The following is a 19,959-nucleotide window of genomic DNA, read 5'->3' as shown; positions in this document are numbered from 1 at the left end:
ATTTCCATGTCATTAAACGTCTTTACATTCATGTATAACACATCAATGTCGTCCTCTTGTCCCCTTTATATGTGCTATTAGATGCTATTGACAGAACTGTGATATCGTTTTTCAATACTTAGTTACAGAGTTGTAAACTTCATAGTTCCGTTTTCTGAAAATTTCCGATTTTTAGTAAAAAATGCACAACCTGAATCGAAAATTCGAAATGAACAGTCACTATATTTTAGAGTTGTAAACTTCATAGTTCCGTTTTCTGAAAATTTTCGATTTTTAGCAAAAAAATGCACAACCTGAATCGAAAATTCGATATAAACAGTCACTAGATTTTAAGTCTTTCTGTTAAATGCAACAAATTTTGTAAAATTTAGTGAAGTGGTTGCCGAGAAAAACGAATTCTCTTTTTACATGGATTTAGATAGGAGCTAAGCTTCCTCTTAAGTATTCTCTTGCCAGGGAAACTTGCATGCTTAACTTTGATTGTGAACAAAGGTTGGTTGTGATTTCATCCCTTCAAGAAAGTTTGATCTTATCGGGAGCTCAGGAATGAGAAACACTCTGGTTCACCGTATAATGAATGCTCGGACTTACCGCAGCCGTTCATTCTGCCATGCAGACAGTATTCCAAATGTCCGAAGCTTGGCAACGTCTTGAAAGGGCACAGCCACCAGGAATTCTGCAAAAGTGTTTACGAGAAATAATTTAGAGCCTCCTACTGAGCAATGTACCAAAAAACAATCGTTTACTCTCACTTAGTACAACCACACCCAACAATTCTGACCCATTTTAATACTTCCACGTTTAGTTGCCAGCCATAAAACTCGGCTTCCGAGAGAAAAGAAAGAACGAAGACACTGAAGCCAATTTGTAACCAACCCAGAAATACGGAGTAGGAACGAAGTATAAAGCAAGAAATTACGCCGACTTTAAGCTGTCTACAAAACATTACAAGTTAAAATATTCCGCACGTGACAATGAAACTACTAAAGCTAACCGTGACTGATCAAAGTGAAGTAAGGACAGTGGATCCCTTAAAGAGAAATGCACGATGCCTCTTACTTCCAAAAGCATTAAACACCTAGAGAAAGCGAGCAACAAGAAATTATCTTAGAACACCCATTTGCGTTCATCTTACCCGGTTCACTTCAATCCCTCCCTCCCCCTCCGGCCACCCCCTCCCCCTCTTTTCTCATTTTCTTTTTCTTTTTTCTTTTGCTATACTAGAGTTTCACGTCCGGAGGGCCAGCTTTTGCCACGTTTCCGTTTAACGCAATCAGCACTAAATTATTCAAACTACGTCGACTCCCGCTTGCCTGCTCATTGAAGATTGCAGGTGACGCTAGGAGCATTAAAGTAACGATCCGATGAAATCACGACGAGAAATGCCCGGGTGTTGAGACAATTTCAGAGCCTACTAGGGCACCTGCCAGTGATCTAAATTTTAAATATAAACTAGCTCGAAAAGTGCACTACCTTGAAAGATAGTAATCCTTAAGGCACAGCTTCGTGAAGCCGCAAGTATTGAGCCAACTTGCCAGATCGAGCAGGATGCCTGATTTGCTTGCCTTTTAAAAGGCAACAGACCAAAACTTTAAAAGGTGTCCGGGCTTTACGTGCCGAAAATACGATCTCCTTACGACGCATGTCACAGTGGGGGGATTAGGAATAACTTTGAGATTATGGAGTTCTTTGACACGCACCCAATGCAAGTTGCACGAGTGCTTTTGCATTCGGCGCCCATCGAAATGCGACCGCCGCGGCGGGGATCGAACCCGAGACCTCGAGCTGAGGAGTGCAACGCCACAGCAGCAAGCCTATCGTCGCGGTTGAGCGAAACGTTGAAAGGTTGTGAGCGAAAAGCGAAATTAAAAAAATGAAGAATAAACCATCAATTTCTGCCCGGAATTGCGCGGTGTGTTAACGGGAAGCTCGTTTTTAAGACTCAAACGATGCCACCAACTTACGAAGCAGCTTCCACGCGGCGAATAACAAAAGCCGCAAGTCACATGTTCTAATGATTCATTTCATTTTCTATTACTCTGGCCCCTTTTTTACTTAATTTAATGTCAGCATGCAGCTATATTACCTCCGGATTGGCTGCTCGGCGCAGGTGATACGTAAATAAAAAGGCCGACTGGAATGAATCGTTACGAAACGCAGCAGCTACGTCTAACGGATTATTAAAAAACGCGCCACTGCGCTTTGAACTTTTTCATCATAAAGAATTTTGGCTTCCGCGCTATGCTTAGTGGCACTTTTCGCAGAAACATACGTTTGCGGGTTTTCTCCTGTTCGTTTTATTTCGGGTGTTCTTTTTCATGTTCTGCACCTTTGATTTCTTTTCCTTCCTCAATTTATACCCTTACCCGCCGTGGTTGCTCAGTGGCTATGGTGTTGGGCTGCTGAGCACGAGGTCGCGGGATCGAATCCCGGCCACGGCGGCCGCATTTCGATGGGGGCGAAATGCGAAAAACACCCGTGTGCTTAGATTTAGGTGCACGTTAAAGAACCCCAGGTGGTCAAAATTTCCGGAGTCCTCCACTACGGCGTGCCTCATAATCAGAAAGTGGTTTTGGCACGTAAAACCCCAAATATTATTATTATTATCAATTTATACCCGTGTTGTTACGCATGAGTGCATTAACCTGCCGGCGAAGCGTTCGATTTCGAGTCAAGCAATGAGGTGCCTTCGTGTTTCGATTTCACGCGAGCGCTCCTTTGAGTACGCGCCTGCTGAAAGGAAACGGCAAATGGGCTGCGGGTATTAGCGATATGCAATTAGCACGGTCTTGAGCTCACAACTGACTGCGAGTGTACTGAAAGCGATCATTTACGCTAAATTTTCCGCACCAGCTGGCGCACGGGGCCCTGCTTGGAGTAATTAGAAAGATCGTGCAGCGCTATGAGTGCCCCATGTCGTTCTGACGCTACTGCTAGCAGTATTATATATGCATTCATTTACTAACTCTCTGCACATGCTTTGCTACTGACGACGTTGAATTCCAGCCATTACGCAGAGCATTACTTTCATTATAACCAAAAAGGAAGCTAGCTCCTAATTACATGGTAAATGACTAATCATTTTCCGCGGTCTTCGTTCGCCGACTTTAGTAAGCCTTGTTGTAATAAATAAAAAGTTAAGCTATTGTAAGTGTATGAAGCAGATTTTCAACGCAGTGGTTCAATTCTGGGATAAACATTGTTGAAAATTGCAATTCTAAGTAACTCAACGTCAAAGTTTTCAAGCTTTTAACTCATTAATAAATAACGGCAACAGGATTCTGTATATTGCATGTATTAGGATATCTAAAGCGGACAAATAGTTTCCCTTAGTACGATTAATTTGTGTGTACATTTGCGAAACTCTCATAAGCATAACAACAATTCCATGTAAGCTGTAGAGCCATAAATCACGTTTTGTCTGCATTGGATTCTCCCCTGAGAGATGCAGTTTAAAAAACTTCGACGCGTATTTTTGGTGCCCACTTACGAAATTATAACCTTCGTGCCTTCTTCTTCTTTTCCTAGCTCGCAAATTTTTAGCAATTGTTGTAGCCAATCCAAAATACTAAATGAGAATCCTGCTTGACACGCTTTTCTATGTATTAACTTGCTCTCGAAAATTAACTAAATATTACCGCTATTAAGATCACTCCATCGGTTGCCGAATGACGGAATGTCTGCGTTATACACGCTTATGATTACAGAAATCGTATCTGACCGCGAGCAAAAGCTTCCTCTCATACGTTTTTGCTTAGCTACGGAGTCGCTAGACGCCGAGCAGATTGAACAGAAGGCGTTTCGCGGGAACCACGGCTTCCATCTTTTCCTCTCCTAGCGACCTCCACCAGTGCAGTGCAAAGAGACGCCAGACCGTCGGAGATTGTTTACAGAACATTCACACCGTGTGTCTCAGAAGCTGGTAGTATTGAAACGAAGAGAAGCGCCTACGCCGACAGAAGCAGTTGTACTCGCGAAAGAAGTTCCAAAAGCTTTTTTTTTTCTTTTTTTTTTTCAGCGCTGAAAAACGTGTCCCAAGTTCTGAAGTGCATGTAAGAGACGATACGGTTGCACGCCGCGAAGTAGCTGGCCGGGGGCAATATTGAATAACTAAGAAAGTGTGCTCGCGTCTCGGCGCTAGTAGCGAGAGCCTCGGCAAGTTTCTTTCAATTCTTTTTGTTTTTACTACAACTACACCACCTCTTTCACGCAAAGTTCGTTTCCTTTTCCTGCCTTTCACTGCTTTCGCGAAAGGCTGCGTGTTCGTCTCGGAAGTTTTGTCTGCGGTCTCATTTCGACCGAATGCCACGATGTTTTAGTCCTAGCGTGTTGGTTCCGACGAGCAAATAAACTTATAGAAGCCAAACAAAAAAAGAAGGATTTCTGATTCCCGATTGATGCCTCTACGAAACGCTAGTCGACTACAATTACTGTGTATTTTGAAGTGCTGTACATGGACAGTAGAAATATTTATGACGGACTCATACTGCCTCGAGAATCATGGCGGTGCATGTAACATAAACTAGAAAGAAGCCTGGCGCTAGTGTCTGCGGGAGCTGCAATGGGAGCGCTTGATCCAGCATGGGAATTAAGGGAAACACATGAATTTGCCTAAACTTCATCATTCTTGCTTCAAACGGCTGCGTGACCGTGTAAACTCGTCATTTTCAACAGTGTTGAAATGATTACATAACCACGCTTAAAATTGTCCGACGGCAGGATCCGAGCACAGGGCCTATTAAGCAAAGAGGCCCAACATTGAAACCATTAAGCCACGGAGACATCCATCGACAAGCGATATGAAAGTCCATACGAATTTATCGCGGGCAAGCTAGTGCTTTGAGACGCTTGGCGAGTTTCGATTTGGCCACCTCGACAAGCTCAATCGTTGCAATTAGTAGCGATCGTGCGTGTTCGCAGCGTCTTTTGGACTTCACAGATTATATATTGCTCTGAAATTCACGACAATGAACGCATACAAAGCGCAATGAATACGCAAGAACGTTTCAATCCACAAACACGAAGATCAGACAAATCCGCGTACTCCCCATCATTCCCATGGTGGATCAACGGCTGCAGCGCCAAAGACCTCTCCAGTAATTATTCCAGCAAACTATATCGCCAGAATATCGGAGACGCTGCAATTTCCAACGAGTGACTGTGGCTAGATTGCGCGTTTCTCGTTGCATTTTGTGACGTATCTCGAAATTTCGATCACCAGTATTACGTTTTTGTTAACCGGGTGAAAGCTGGCTCTCAGCCGCTCCCCTGAATTTACATCTTTTATTTTTATTACAAGCGCTCGCGGCAGTAAAACACGGTGAGAAACACAGGTGCGCTGTTCAAACGAGCGTCGAGTATTTATATCGGATGTGTCAGCGAAAGGTCTAGCTTGTAATAAGCAACCCCAGAGTTAATAAGGAAATCATTTTCCTTGCAACGCAGCGATGGTGGTTGCAACGCAGCGATAGAGACATGCGACAATCACAAATACCTGGATTAAATATTGTTCGCTAATTAGCCTTTCCTGTGCGGCATTAAGAAAATGCTTCCACTGCAAGCTGAAGTCAGCCAGTAAGCAAGCAATGCTCATTGACTACAATAATGCATATTCTTATGGCACAGCGAGAAAACATATCTACGAAAAAAGTTTTAACTGGAGTATCAATGCATAATTCCTCCCACATGAGCTACAAATCTATGGGACACTTGTTTGGGCAAGTAATATCTTTTAAAAGCAAGCACAGAGGTCAGAGTGACCACAGTTTCACAGATGGGATGCTTTGTGGCCGCGTTCTGATTTAGTGAACTGCAAGAAAAAGCGTACCCAATGCTACCGCTCATACAAAGGGCTAACCATAAATGTGGAGTAATTCTGAGCGCAAGTTCTTCGCGCACAAGGTTTCCAACGCCTATAGCAAAAGAAGTTCTTATGATCGAAAAATGACGCCGCAATTGCTTGCATCTGTGCTAAGCGGAGTATCACCATCTTCCAATTGAAGAAATAAGGAGATCTGCTCAAAGGCGATGCACCAGAAGCATAAGCAGTGCTTCGCGTTGGGTCGACGGCGCGTCAGAACGTTGCCCCGATGAGGAACGCCGCCAGGGGCGCTGCAGGCATAGCCACTTGCTGATGCACCAGACAAAAGACAATGAAACTCGTCAGTGTTCTTCGGAGCCCCGTAAAAGAAGTACTCTGTATATTTAGCTGAAACTGTATGCGCCGTTCTGTTCAGAACATTTTGGGCATTGACTTACTTAGCCGGGCTTCCGTGCCTCGCTGGCACCAGTCATGCAGTTTAGGCAGGCGAAATGCTGCCAGCATCGCAAATGGCGATGGCCTGCGAACGTATCGTGCCTTCTGGAACGCGCAGTAGTGTCCGACGCCCTATCTCGCCCGAGCAGGCACTGGCTTGTTGCTGCACGACCGCCGTGGCACTGAAATCAGAGCCCGCGGCGAGTGATTATGAGTGACAATTGATATCAAACTAAGTCGGTCGCGAAAGCGTGCGTTTGCAGATAGCCAGTATAAGCAACGCTAACTTAAGGTGGCCGTCTGAAACGGGGCATTGCGGCAGTGAATTAATTTTCGCGCGAACATGGCAACCTGCGCGACATAAGATAGCGCATCGCGTCCTGTCGTCCTTGCCGCCATTATCACAGGCGTTTGTTACCGCCGCATTTTATAAGTCACTCCTGTGTACAGCCGAGATTAATCGCGCGTTGCTAGTGCTCGCTCAGTCAGAGATTTTAGAGGCACCACAGTGGTTCTATTCAATTACTATATGCAAATGTTTCGCTAGTGTCTATGGGAGCTGGAAGCAGGGTGGGTGAGCGAACGCGCGCGGGAATAATGGTTACTGCACTTCTGGCTTTAAACGGCTTCGTGACTACGTAAACTGATCATTTTCAACAAAGTGGAGCATTATAAGTAAACAAATAAATAAATAAGTAGTAACAAAATCGTCCAGTGGCAGGATCGGAACACACGACCTCTAGCACAGAAGGCCGACATCGACGCCATTACGCCAAGGACGCATGCAAAAAGTGGAACCAGTGCAATTAGCAGAAATTGCGCATGCCTGCATAAACTTATTGCGTTCTAAAAAAATGTAGGCTTCTTTTAAACATAGGCCAATGAAGGCAGATAACAGTAATAAACGTAGCGACGAGAACGCCTGAATCCGCAAGCACAAAGGTCAGACGAATCTGTGTATTAACTCTATACTGCCACGGTGGCTGAACGATCGCAGAGGCAGAGTTCCATCTAGTAACTATTATGAGAAACTGTGTGATAAGCACATTGCATCCACGATCTCGGCGTCACCGAACACACTAGTAATGTCCAGATAGTAATTACCATCATCGTCTCGTTGAAACGGCGGGCATCGTTTCCACGATATATATATATGTGTATATATATATGTATATATATATATATATATATATATATATATATATATATATATATATATATATATATATATAAAGAATGCACTACTAGAAAACTCGGTTCTCGCGCCTATTTTGCTGCATTCGGAGCGCTATTATCTTTCTCTCTTTTTTTCAGGGCTCTCCTTCTGGGTTTACAGTCTTCTTTTATTTCTTTTAACTTTAGTCGCCACCGGTCACTATTATCACCTTTCTTTTTCTCTTCTCTTGGATGATATGATGATTCAGCGCTGAAGCTTCCAGTATTGCAGTTATAGCAAACAGTAACAAAACTGTCATCCGAACAGCGCCAGAGTGCCAACACCGAAAACAGCAGCACCAGACGAGGCAGCCGCTTTGTGATAGGAGGAAGACAAATTGCGGCAGTTCCGCGAAAAAGACCGAAGCGGCATCCGCGATATACATCATAGTGTCACAGACAGCAAGACTTGCCCTGCCTCGAGCAGTATCGGAAACAGCAACGATCCACGCAATAATGACTCCGTGCACAGCAACATGTATTGCCTTTGCACTTTACTTGCTGTTGTTTCTTTGTGGGTCCCTGTTGCATCCGTTACCTCTGTATAGCGACAAGAGAGAAAAACACGAAACAAATTTATGCAGACCACGTATACTTTAAAAACACCACTTAGTAATTGCCCTGGATTGGCTGATTATTAAAAGAAAGAATTAACGTTAAAACGTTTCATTTCTTCAATTTCGCGTGATCCTGCGGCGCCGTACGTCAGTGTGACGTCAACGATATTGCTACACGCATACTGCGTGTTTCCATTCAACGACGCGCGCGGGAGCGCCGACGAAGAACACGAACTGCTCCTGGGTCTCGAGCTGTCGGCTGAACTGGCCAGCGCTGCAGCTGTCTTTGTAAACATTGTAATATCCAGTTTCGGTTTCGAATGGTTATGGCCACTGGCGCCACTCCGCGCCCGACGCTGTAAGCGTGCCCTAATGTATTTCCTTTGCACTCACCGCAATAAACGTATTCGTTGTCTGGTCCCCGACTCCAGCGGCCCGGCGATTCCTTTGCGGCGCTTCGCGCCAGGCCGTTAGGGCCGATTTACGCTCGAGCCGCACATCGCCGCAAGCCGCACCGCACGCGTGCGGTCGCGTGATAAATTGCACGTATCAAACACTTGTGCACAAATTTCGGTTTACAATGTGTAAGTTATACATTGTGCACACAGTTCAAATGGTAATTTGCGCAGAAGTGCTGGATACGTGCAATTTTTCACGCGACCGCAAGCGTGCGGTGCGGCTTGCGGCGATGGGCGGCTCGAGCGTAAATCGGCCCTTAGGCCTCACGCTGTAGGTCCCGCGTCCGGCCGCACCGTCGAAGCTACTTCGTCGAAACGCCGCACCGTCCGCACCGTCGAAACAATATTTTCTTTCTTTGTTAAAGACAGAGCAAATAATCTATTTCTTGATAGATCTGTACAAAGCAAGAAGAATTATATTTTTGAGACTATTTTCTGATTATTCCGTGTAATTAGTATGACGCGATTGTGTTGTTTTGTTATGCATTGGAATGTCTTATTGCTCTCGTTTTTCTTATTATGTACGTATTGAATTTCATCAATTGTATGCTGTACCAACCAGTTTAGTACTAATCGATAATGCCTGCAATTTTTTGTGGGATACGTAAAAGAAATGGACATCATAGTACACATCTTTTAGATTGCGATATGTATTCTCCTGTATTTGAACTGTGCCCCTTACACTGTTATTTGGTAATCTGCTGTATTCACTTGGTTTTAGTTGACTTGTGAATCAACAACCAACACCTTTGTATATACAGTTAGTGTTGCTCTTTTTTTATGCCTGCTATGCTAGGATTTCCTTTATATTTTTTTATCGGACCTGCAACTAGCCTTCGGCTACATGTCCGACAAGTGATTGTTACTTGCGTATAATAACCTGAAAAAAAAATAAACATCTTTCTTTCTTTCTTCTTTACTACAAACTGGCGACGGGGTAAACCATTTGCTCTGTTAGCTACTTGCCTTTGCCGTTCTACTACTGCTTCTACCCTGCTTCCGGCATGCGAGACGCTGCAACTACGTCGATTTCTCCTTCGTCCACCTCAGCTTACCCGCCTTTGTTCTCAGTGACCGGCGTGGCATTCGCACCCCACATGCCGCCTTTCCTTGCGATACCCGGTACTCCTTCGGTACCGTGGCTCACGTGGAGACGTTCTTTTTGCACGCTTCTCCTGGCGACAGGATGCGAGGCAATACAAGACGCGAGGAAGAAAGCCATTTTACTAGTAACTTAGGCTCTTAGGGGCAGCGTCTCTACTACGACCTGGCGTCGCAAACAGACCTGACAACTGCAACTTTCGAAGACATTCTTCGCCTCTTCGACTGACATTATGAAGAAAGCACCAGTCTCCTGGTGCATGGTATTATCTTCAGGGACAGAAAACAGGAACCCGGGGAAATCTTCCAGGACTTCGTCACCGCATTACAAAGGCTTGTGCCTTCGGCCTTGGCACGATGAGTCCCTTCGCGACCAAATCTTGCAAGGCGTCGCATCAGCAAGAATTCGAGAAAGGTTACTCTACGGAGGATCGCCCCTCACGCTCAAGAAAGCCGAGGAAATCGGACGAAGAGTGGAGCAAGTTGACAGGGAACTTCAAGTCTTCAACAGCTCGTCTGTGCAGCGCGTCTTGACGCAACGCCAAGATGGCGTCGACAGCCATCACCTTGCTCGCCCGGGCGGGCACGATGGCGGTCCCCACCACCCTTCTCCCTCGACCCGGCGGGTTCAAGATGGCACTCAACGGCATGGCGGAAAGTCCCAACCTGGGGAGGCTGGCCAACATGGTGCCCGGCCCGGACCCCGCAAAGCCAGTCGAGACATCGCAGTCCATTGCTACCGATACGGTTAACCTCACCACAGTGCATCCGACCCAGGCTGTCCGGCCAAGCACGTTACCTTTCGCGCATGCGGAAAAGTGGGACATTACGCTTCAGTTTGCCGTGCGAGGAACCGAGCGCATCGACAGTCCCCTGCTCGAGCGCAGTTTGTTTCTGTTACCGCCATACAGAATCAGCCACTACGGTCCCGTCTGCGCTTACAATTCAAGCACCGAATTACGGTGCGGCAATAATTCACGCCGAAGTCCTCATTGCGAATACTACACTCAAGTTGCTCGTGGATACAGGAGCTACGGTGCCGCTGAAGAACAGCTCCGTGTACAAATAACATTTCAAGGTTTTTTCCCTTTCCTCCTTCGAGTCTTCGACTCAAGAAGTATTCGCAGCAAGAAATTTTGCATTCAGGACATTTCTCCGTGCTCGTCAAGTACCCCAACAAGGCTGCAGTAGTGACATTCCACGTCACGAACCAAGGCACTTCTGTTCTGGGCTTAAACTCCATTCAAGCTTTGGGCACTGATATTAAAGGGTCTTCGCTCGCGTGTCAACATGGCTATAGTATGGCACTCAAGTAAAGGTGACCAAAATGTCATTGCGGACGCATTAACCAACATTAACCAGCATTATATGAACCAGCATTAGATGAGAAAACAATGTCTTTGGTATCATCACGTATTACAAAGGAACAGATCCAAGAAGCTACACAGGCAGATCCAGTTTGCCAAGCATTAAATGAAAAAAACATTCAGAGGATGGAGAAATGCCGCGGATCTTCCGCCAGTATACAGTCCATACAGTCCATACGCCATACAGTCCGAATCGTCATACGTGGATAATCTGCTCCTCTGAGGTGAACGTATCATTCCTTCTGCTTCCTTGCGTCAGAAAATCCTGTCTATTGCTCAAAAGGGTCACTTAGGCATCCCTAAACAACGCTCAGACTGAGAGGCATCTACTGTTGGCCCCACATGGATAGACAAGTTGAGGAACTTGTGGGAAACAGCTTTGTTTGTCGGCCAACAGATAAATCTGCCAAGCCGTCTTTTGCTTCATTACAACCTGTCGAATGGCCGCTAGGACTATTGGAAAAATGAGCTATAGACATAACAGGTCCTCGTGATCGTGCTCCACAGTATGCACGTTTTGCTTTGGTCATTGTTGTCTATCATTCCAAGTGGCCCGAAGTTGCTTTTATGCCTTCAGTCACATCTGAAGCCATCATGCGCAGTCTTATTTCCATATTGAGTAGAGAAGGATCTCCTGGTGCTATAGTGTCCGACAATGGACAATAGTTGGTTTCTGCTGAGTTCAAGAACTTCCTGAAGGAGAGAGGCTTCAAGCATTTCTTGTCTTCTTTTTACTACCAACAGGCCAATGGTCAGGTAGAAAGATTTACCCGTGTCCTGAAAGAGTTCATACAGATTGCTATTTTGGAACAGCGAGACCTCTGGTTTGCAGTCTTAGAATACTTCGCAATTTACAGGTTTACTCCACATATGACTACCGGTGCGTCTCCAGCTACGCTGTAACATAGTAGTGAACCACGAACTCGTCTTGACGTCGCAAACATGCCTTCAATTCATCCTGAATTTGCTTTTCCTAAGTTTCGCCACGAAACGGAAAGTAGAGTGCGTCAAAAACAGGAAAATATCAAAATGTATGCAGATCATCGTCGCGCAACCACATCGGGCACTCAAGTCTGTCTCAAATCTGGTGCCAAACACTCCATTCCGTTGAAGATTCATCGTAAAGTAGGTCGAAGTACTTTCCAGCTTCAAAATGGCAAGCGTTGAAAATGCTTCTAAACGGGTGAAGCACACGGTACGACAGGGTGAAAAGACAAATGAAAGGAGTTATTTCAGTGACGACACACCCTTTGATGATAGTTTTCCATCTTTTCCTCAATTTCCTACCGGTACCCGTTTTCCTGCTGCATCTACATTACAACCTCCAGTTTCAAAACCGCGACCGGGTTCCCCTCGAGCAGAAATTCCTGATCTTCCTTCCGACACTACCTGCCCAGACACAGCTCCTGAAGGCACTTAGGGCACCGACACACATTCCAGTTCCTGTACGAGTAACAATTCCTCTGATCCTACTCTACAACCTGAATCAGTCCTCTGTAGGTTCACACGTCATAGACAACTTCCAGTACGGTTTAAGGATTACGTTTCCAAGTAGCTTCCTGCCTTGGTTTATTGTCTACAGAGGTTTCAAACCACCCATGCGAATTCGGCTGCTACGCCAAAAGTCTTTCAGTGCATGTTTGTTAGATTAATAGTACACAAGTAGCATCCTCGCGGGGGAAATTCCCAACATTGTTGCAGCGCGGAGTGCCGTATGCGCACAGTCTTCGATCCATGACAGCCTCAGAGCTGTCTCGACTCAGGCTCAGAGCGAATGAGCCACCCATGAGTGCTGTCCAAGGGGACACACGGATGTTTGCATTGCAACTACAACGCATACTACAACGACAATAGGCAAAACGGAACGCTTCCACAGGAATGGCGACACGCCGCTATCACCTTAATTCTGAAACCCGGGGAAACGCTGTCCCTCCAAAATCTCAGACCCATTTTGCTGACTTCGTGTATTGGCAAACTCTTCGAACACGTAGTTCTAAATCGCCTCTAGCCTCACCTCGAAGCAAACCAATTCTTTCCCAATACCTTATTCGGCTATCGACCAGGTCTGTCTGCACAGGACATACTCCTACAACCTAAGGAGGATGTTGTGGAGGGTCCAAGTAAAGTTCAAACAAGAGCCATTCTGGCGTTGGAACTCAAAGGAGCCTTCTATGACGTCTCACATGGCCTCATTCTAAACAATCTTGCATTCTCCCGATGCGGAAAGCGCATCTAAGATAAAGTCCGAGCCTTTTTATCTGACCGAACAGCCACCATCGGCCTAGGTGATATTCGGTCGGATATCATAAAGCTTTCCGGTAGAGGGATTCCCCAGGGTTCGTTCTCTCAACCACCCTGTTCAACGTGCCGATGGCAAAGCTACCACCGCTCCTCGACAAACTTCCGAGCATGCAGCACGCCCTGTACGCCGATGATATTACAATCTGGGTGACCGCAGGGTCAGACGGCGCCATTCAAGACGCACTACAGGCAGCCGTAAATATAGTTCAAGAGTATGCAACAGTCAGAGGACTCACATCTCAATGGCAACTTTATTCCAAGGGTAGACAGACTACGTGTACTAGGACTTCACATACAACACAACGGGAAGGCCACACATACCCTACACGTGCTCCGCCAACAACTTACTCAAATACCGCACATGATAAAGCGCATTACAAACCGCCGACAAGGACTGAAAGAAAAAGACGTACTCCGAATCGTGCAATCCCTCGTAATTAGCCGATTAACCTACCACCTCCCCTATCATAATCTGACTCAGACTAAGATGCACCGGATGGACACCCTCCTCTGTACGGCACTAAAGGCAGCGCTGGGACTACCCCAACATGCGTCTACGCAGCTGCTACTACGACTGGGGGTGCACAACACCATCCGCGAACTAGATGAAGGTCATCTTAACAGCCAATTGCAACGTCTGCAACGAGCAGTGCAAGGGTGCCACTTTCTATCCCGGCTAGGATACCAAATACCAAGAACCACCCCCCCCCCATCCCACAACAGGAAAACTGCACACTTCTTCCGCTTAGCATTCGAAACAAAATTCACGTGGCCCCAATTCCCCGGAATATGCACCCTGACCGTCATAAAGGTCAACGAAAGGCAAGAGCACAAGCCCTGGCTCTGTCATTTGCCGATGACAAATCAAACACTCCAGTCCTATACACCGACGTGGCCCGCTACCCACAGAAACGTGCCCTATGTCTAGTCGTACTAGATAGTGCAGACATTCTGAGAGCTTCAACCACGCTCAACACTGTGGACAGTGGCACGGCGGAAAAGGCTCCTATTGCCCTAGCCATCGTACACGCTTCAACCACGCCGGCGCCGGATGGACCTATTACAGTGGTCACTGATTCTCAGACCACCAGCAGGACTTTGGCACAAGGGAGGGTGACACCCTACACACACCGCATCCTTACATCATTACACCCCACAGCGTTACACAGGGTGCGTATCGTCTGGACACCTGGACACGCCTCTGTCCATGGTAACGAACGCGCTAACGCGGTAGCCCGAGAGCTCGCTAACCGGGCGCCATTGGAAGAGCTGTCGAACCCAGACGACGCACCGACAGAACCACTGAACCAGTGGCGTAGCCAGAAATTTCGTTCGGGGGGGGGGGGGGGGGGGAGGGGGGCCTCACGTTGGAGCTCGGTCTCCTCACAAAATTTACCGAGGGATCAAATACATGAATAATAACTGCATTGCCATTGCCACAGCTACTGCAAACAAATTCTTGGACGCTACACAATGTCAAGACAAGTATGTATTTTTTTCATAAAATAATATATTCTTATGTCTCAAAAATTGTGCCGGAAATAACGGATATCAATGATTCCATGCTTTTGTCTGTTTATAAGAAAAAAAAATATCACACGAGCTTTAGAACTATATTACTGCGAACCCAGAAAAGCAGTGTGTACCGCTTATATGATAAATGTAAAGGCCGTGAATCGAACAAGTTGGGGACAAGTATTTCAATGAAACCGTGTCATTCAAGAACATTGTTTATATTTGTACATATGCAACGGCCAGGGAAAAATCTCAGTGACTCTGTCCTTCGTCCCAATGTACAGCCCATGAGCAGCTGTAACTGGTGGTGCACTGTAATTGCACCAAAATTGTAGTCGCAACACAGATCACATATAAAACGCAGCAGTTCTGCAAAATATTTATTAGAAATACGAAGTAGAATGAAATACACAAATGCTAAGATAAAGCTTGATAAAAAGCAAAAAGTGTTTCTGGAAACAAAGTTCACTGCATGTTTCCACAAAACCTCGCAGCAAGATATTTAAATATACGTATAAGTATCCAATAAGTCTACGTATCTAAGCAAAAGTCACTGTATACAGGGTGTTTCGGCTAACTTTAGCCAGAGTTTAAAAATATGCCGATGCACTCTAAGACGACGCGACCAAGTGCATGTTGCTCACTTTTGTATGTAGTGCGTCACGCTACTTCTTGTATTTTGCTTAATTAAATTTTTAGTCAAGATTACTAACCAACTTCTGAAGTGAAGAGGCTAGGAAAAAAATTCTAATTAGAAAATTTCAGAGCGGTTTGCAAAATGCCCGAATAAACAGTTTCTGTCTTTCTAATATCTATTAAGTATCAGTGTATTTCAGCTTACTGATGATGCCTGCGAAATACAAAACACCAAGTGACATGCCCGCTTGCGCGTTGTGATTGCACTGCTCCCCAACGTTCCGCGCACAAACAGCCATAGACGCGCTGCCGCTTAAAAGAAAAACGACAGGGCAACGACGTAGGCGTTGGCTGTGTCATTTACGCCAGCGATGTGCTCCCCTCACGAAAGTTTGTTATACCGTTAAGCAGACACAGCCGTTATTGTTTGTGCTGCCTGTCACAGGTCCATCGTTTCGCGATAGCTGTAAGCAAACTGAACCATCCCTAAATAAAGAAACTCAGTTTTCGGAAGGCTGAAAATGCTAGAATAAGAGTGTCCAAACTGACCAGACGCAGTCTTTCACTGAATTTACGTTTATTTTTCATGCGCTTTCACAGCAAGTGCTCGAAGAGGTCACCTTCTGCAGCGATACAACACTGGGATCTTCTGAGAAAGCTTGCTGTCGCTGCCTTGAGCACCGCCGGTGAAATGCTGTGGTAGTCTTCAGTTATATCCTCCTGTAAGGCTTCTGGAGTCGTCGTTTCCGTCGTGTATACGTGAACCTTAACATAGCCCCACAAGAAACAGTCAAGAGGGTTAAATTGTGGGGTTTTACGTGCCAAACCGACTTTCTCATTATGAGGCACGCCGTAGTGAAGGACTCCGGAAGTTTCGACCCCCTGGCGATTTTTAACGTGCACCTAAACCTAAGTACACGGGTGTTTTTTTCATTTCGCCCCCACCTAAATGCGGCCGCCGTGGCTGGGATTCGATCCCGCGACCAAGTGCTGAGCAGTCCAACACCAAAAGTCGAGAGGGTTGAGGTCGGGTGACCTTGTAGGCCACAGGACAGGCACGTCTCTCCCTATCCATTGCCCTGAGAAGGTAACATCAAGCCATGCTCGTGCGCTTGACTGCAGCTGTGGGCTGGGGCCCCGTCGTGCTGATACCACACTGCGTCAAGCTGGGCTACTGGCATATTGCAGCAGAAGTCTTCAACCGCCTCTTTGGAGACCTCACTCTTGCCGGTCAAGAGTGTTGTTCAAAAACACTGGGCCAATGACTGTGCTACCCTATATTCCGCACCAAACATTAAAAGACCACTGATGTTGGTGGCGCGATATTCTTAGCCAGTGGGGGTTTCGTTCACTCCAATAGTGTGCGTTGCGGATATTTACTAGGCAATTTCGGGAAAAGATCGCCTCGTCAGTCCAGAAACCTTGGTGAGAAAGTCAGAATCCTGTTCCTCCTGAATCAAAATCCAATTCGCAAAGTAGAGTCTCTTTTGGAGATTCCTTATGCAACTGCAGGTGATGAGGGTGCAGTCCAGCTGTTTTCAAAATCATCCAGGCAGTTGAGTTGGACACACCGAGCTGTGCGCTCACGCTGCGCGTGCTAGCGTGTGGATTAGCCGCCACGAAAGACGAAACGTTGGAGCGAACCTCATTATTTATGAGTGAAGCTTTCTGCCTCTTTCTTCTGAAGCTGCCGGCTTGCTTCAGCGACTCGCATGTGTTAAATATTGTCATCGAGCTCGGCCGCCCACCCGGGTGCCAGCTTCCAAATATTCTTGCAGACTGCCGTCCCTGTCCGCTTGCAGCTCCTCGGACAAGGAACATGTCTGCTTTTTCCTTGTTGGAAAAAGGCATCACGAAATTGCTCGCACTTTAACAGCCAATGCACGATAGTTTGTTTATCGCTGTCTGGAACTACGAACTATCACTACCACAACGTCCGTCAGTCGCTTTATGCAGGGCAAGCCATAACGGTTGCTACTTAAATAAAACAGCCAACGCTTGCGTCATTGCCCAGTCGCTTTTTAAGCAGCAGCGCACCTATGGCTATTTGTGCGCAGAACGCTTTGAAGCAGTGGAATCACGAAGTGCAAGCGGGCATGTCACGTTGTGTTCTTTTATATTTCGCGGGCATCTGCAGTAAACTGAGAAACACTAATACTTAATAGATAGAAAGGCAGAAACTGTTTATTCGGACGTATTGCAAACCGCTTTGCAACTTCCTAACTTGAATTTTTTTCATAGCTCCGTTGCTTCAAAAGTTAGTCAATTAATCTGGACTAGTAATATAAGTAAACAATGTACAGAAATAGCGTGACACACTGCATACCAATGTGAGCAACATGCATTTGGTCGCGTCGTCTTAGAGCGCATCGGCATATTTTTAAACTCTGGCTAAAGTTAGCTAAAACACCCTGTATAATGCGTCAAACAAGGCTAATAAACATGTTGCGCAATCACAGATTCACATATCACAGAACAACCGACGTGGCTTCTCAGTGGCTATAGTGTTGGGTTGCTGAGCACGAGCTCGCGGGATTGAATCCCGGCCACGGCGGCCGCATTTCGATGGGGGCGAAATGCGAAAACATCCGTGTACTGAGATTGAGGTGCACGTTAAATAACCCCAGGTGGTCGAAATCTCCGGAGTACTTCTCTACGGCGTGCCTTATAATCAGAAAGTGGTTTTGGCACTTAAAACCCCATGATTTGACATCACAGAATCCTAAGGCCCGCCCACCCTCCCTGCACTCCCTTGATGCCTCGCGCGCGACGGAAGGCGGCGCGCTTCGTCCCCGCTTTTCTCCGTTGCGCACACAAGACTGACCCACGATCGTCGGCTCACCGCCCCCCCCCTGCACTTTCACTGCGCTGCCGATGTTACCGCCCTTGGACTTCATACGGAACATGACAACGACTACAGGTATGCGCCTTGAGTGTCCATATAACTGCTATCACAATAATATAATAAGAGTATCCGGCAACTGAAGAGTCCCGTGACCCATCACTTTTCACAAAAGAAGTAACAAAATCAAGCTTTCACCATGCGAGAATTCGCTGCGCCGCAGCAATGTCTTCATCTGTGTGTGTGTGGGGCGGGGCATCGAAATGAAGGAACGCAAAGGAAAGCATGTTGGCCACAATGAAATGCCTACTTGGGGCACCTAATGTAGCTACTCAAAAAACATCGAAGAAAACCAGAGACGCTTGGTCCACAGCGATCCATACGCACACTGCTTATTGTCCTACACTGGCGATATAAAACACTTTCCGTAGACGTTGCGATAACATATAAATTATGGTGATGCCCTCAAGCGAACGCGTTGCAATATGTCGAGTTCCCACAAAGGTGGCGGCGAGCGACCATTGCTCCTTTTTGTCGTCTGCTAGCCAGGAAGCGCCCAAAACTCTCTGAGGCCAAAATCCACTCGGCCAGAGAAAAACGAACGCGCACCAATGTGCGCCGCGTGATTGTCAGGCCAGTATGAGAAAAACGCATGCGCCCTGGCTTGCTCTGGCAGCCCGCGGGTAGCGAGAACAAGAAAACTGTAAGCCTCAATGTGTCCTCGCGAATAAAAGTAAAAGTAGGAAAAATAAATAAGAACACAGTTAACTTTACTGGCTTTAGCATCTTGACATGGATGCTTTGCCGCATGTTAAAAAAGAAATGTTGATATCCTTTTCTGTGACATGATGGCTCAAATGTACCATTACAACGCTTCGTCTCATAGGAGCTCGCTGTGTGCTTTGTCAACTTGTCTGATAGTGTGTTGATTTGACTTGTCTCGTAGTATGGTCCGATGTACGACTTTAGAAATTCAGTCAATGCAGCTTTGGCATCAAATGTTTATAAGAACATTTAACTCACAAAGATGCGGAATTGAAAATGTAAAGCACGGCTTCGGAAATGTCAATGCACCTTTCACATCAAAAGTTTATACGATCTTTATACCCATAAAGTTTCGAAATTGAAATCCATGCGGCCCGTATATGCGGTCCGTGGCCTCTACGATATGCCGTGACGAGCCCGCTCGCCATCAAAGCGCCCTTAAAACTTTGTGCCCGGATGGGGATCTTTGCGTTATGTGACTTCAGGCGCATGGGAGTTGCCACGAAATACAGCCCGAGTTCCCAATCTGCGCGCCGAAATGTCTTTTCGAGCGTGAAACATAGATTCTAGACAAAATTCAGAATGATTCTTTGGTCGGTGGTGCATCACAGCACGAAAAAATTTCGGGGGGGGGGGGGGGGGCTGAAGCCCCATAAACCACATAAGCCCCCCCCCCCCGGCTACGCCCCTGCACTGAACTACACTGAAACTCTACAATATTACAGAGATACCAGGAGACACTTCGCTCCACCACATAATTCCCTTAATCTAGAAGATGCCGTTGCGTGGCGACAGCTTCGAACTAATTCATTTCCCTGCCTCTTTTATCTTCACTTCTTCCACCCCACGCAATATCCCTCGTACTGTCCCTATTGTGGAGCAAAGCCCACAGTATATCATTTCACCTGGGAGTGCCCACACCATCTGGGCTACTCCCGTATTTCTT

The 19,959-nt window shown here is 46.4% G+C and overlaps 1 protein-coding gene across 1 annotated transcript in view; it reads right to left on the bottom strand.

Annotated features, from left to right (window-relative positions):
* Positions 1-19,959, bottom strand: part of LOC142563876 (putative diacylglycerol O-acyltransferase Mb3761c) — a 546,482-nt gene that overhangs the window by 473,114 nt on the left and 53,409 nt on the right. The window contains exon 2 of the mRNA XM_075674553.1: positions 592-676. The gene's annotated coding sequence lies outside the window, so the exon portion shown is untranslated. The remainder of the gene's footprint in view (positions 1-591; positions 677-19,959) is intronic.

This window comes from Dermacentor variabilis, chromosome 11 (genome assembly GCF_050947875.1).
Source record: "Dermacentor variabilis isolate Ectoservices chromosome 11, ASM5094787v1, whole genome shotgun sequence".
NCBI lineage: Eukaryota > Metazoa > Arthropoda > Arachnida > Ixodida > Ixodidae > Dermacentor > Dermacentor variabilis.
Note: the sequence above shows the minus strand (reverse complement) of the source record. Positions and strands in the feature narration are given on the sequence as shown.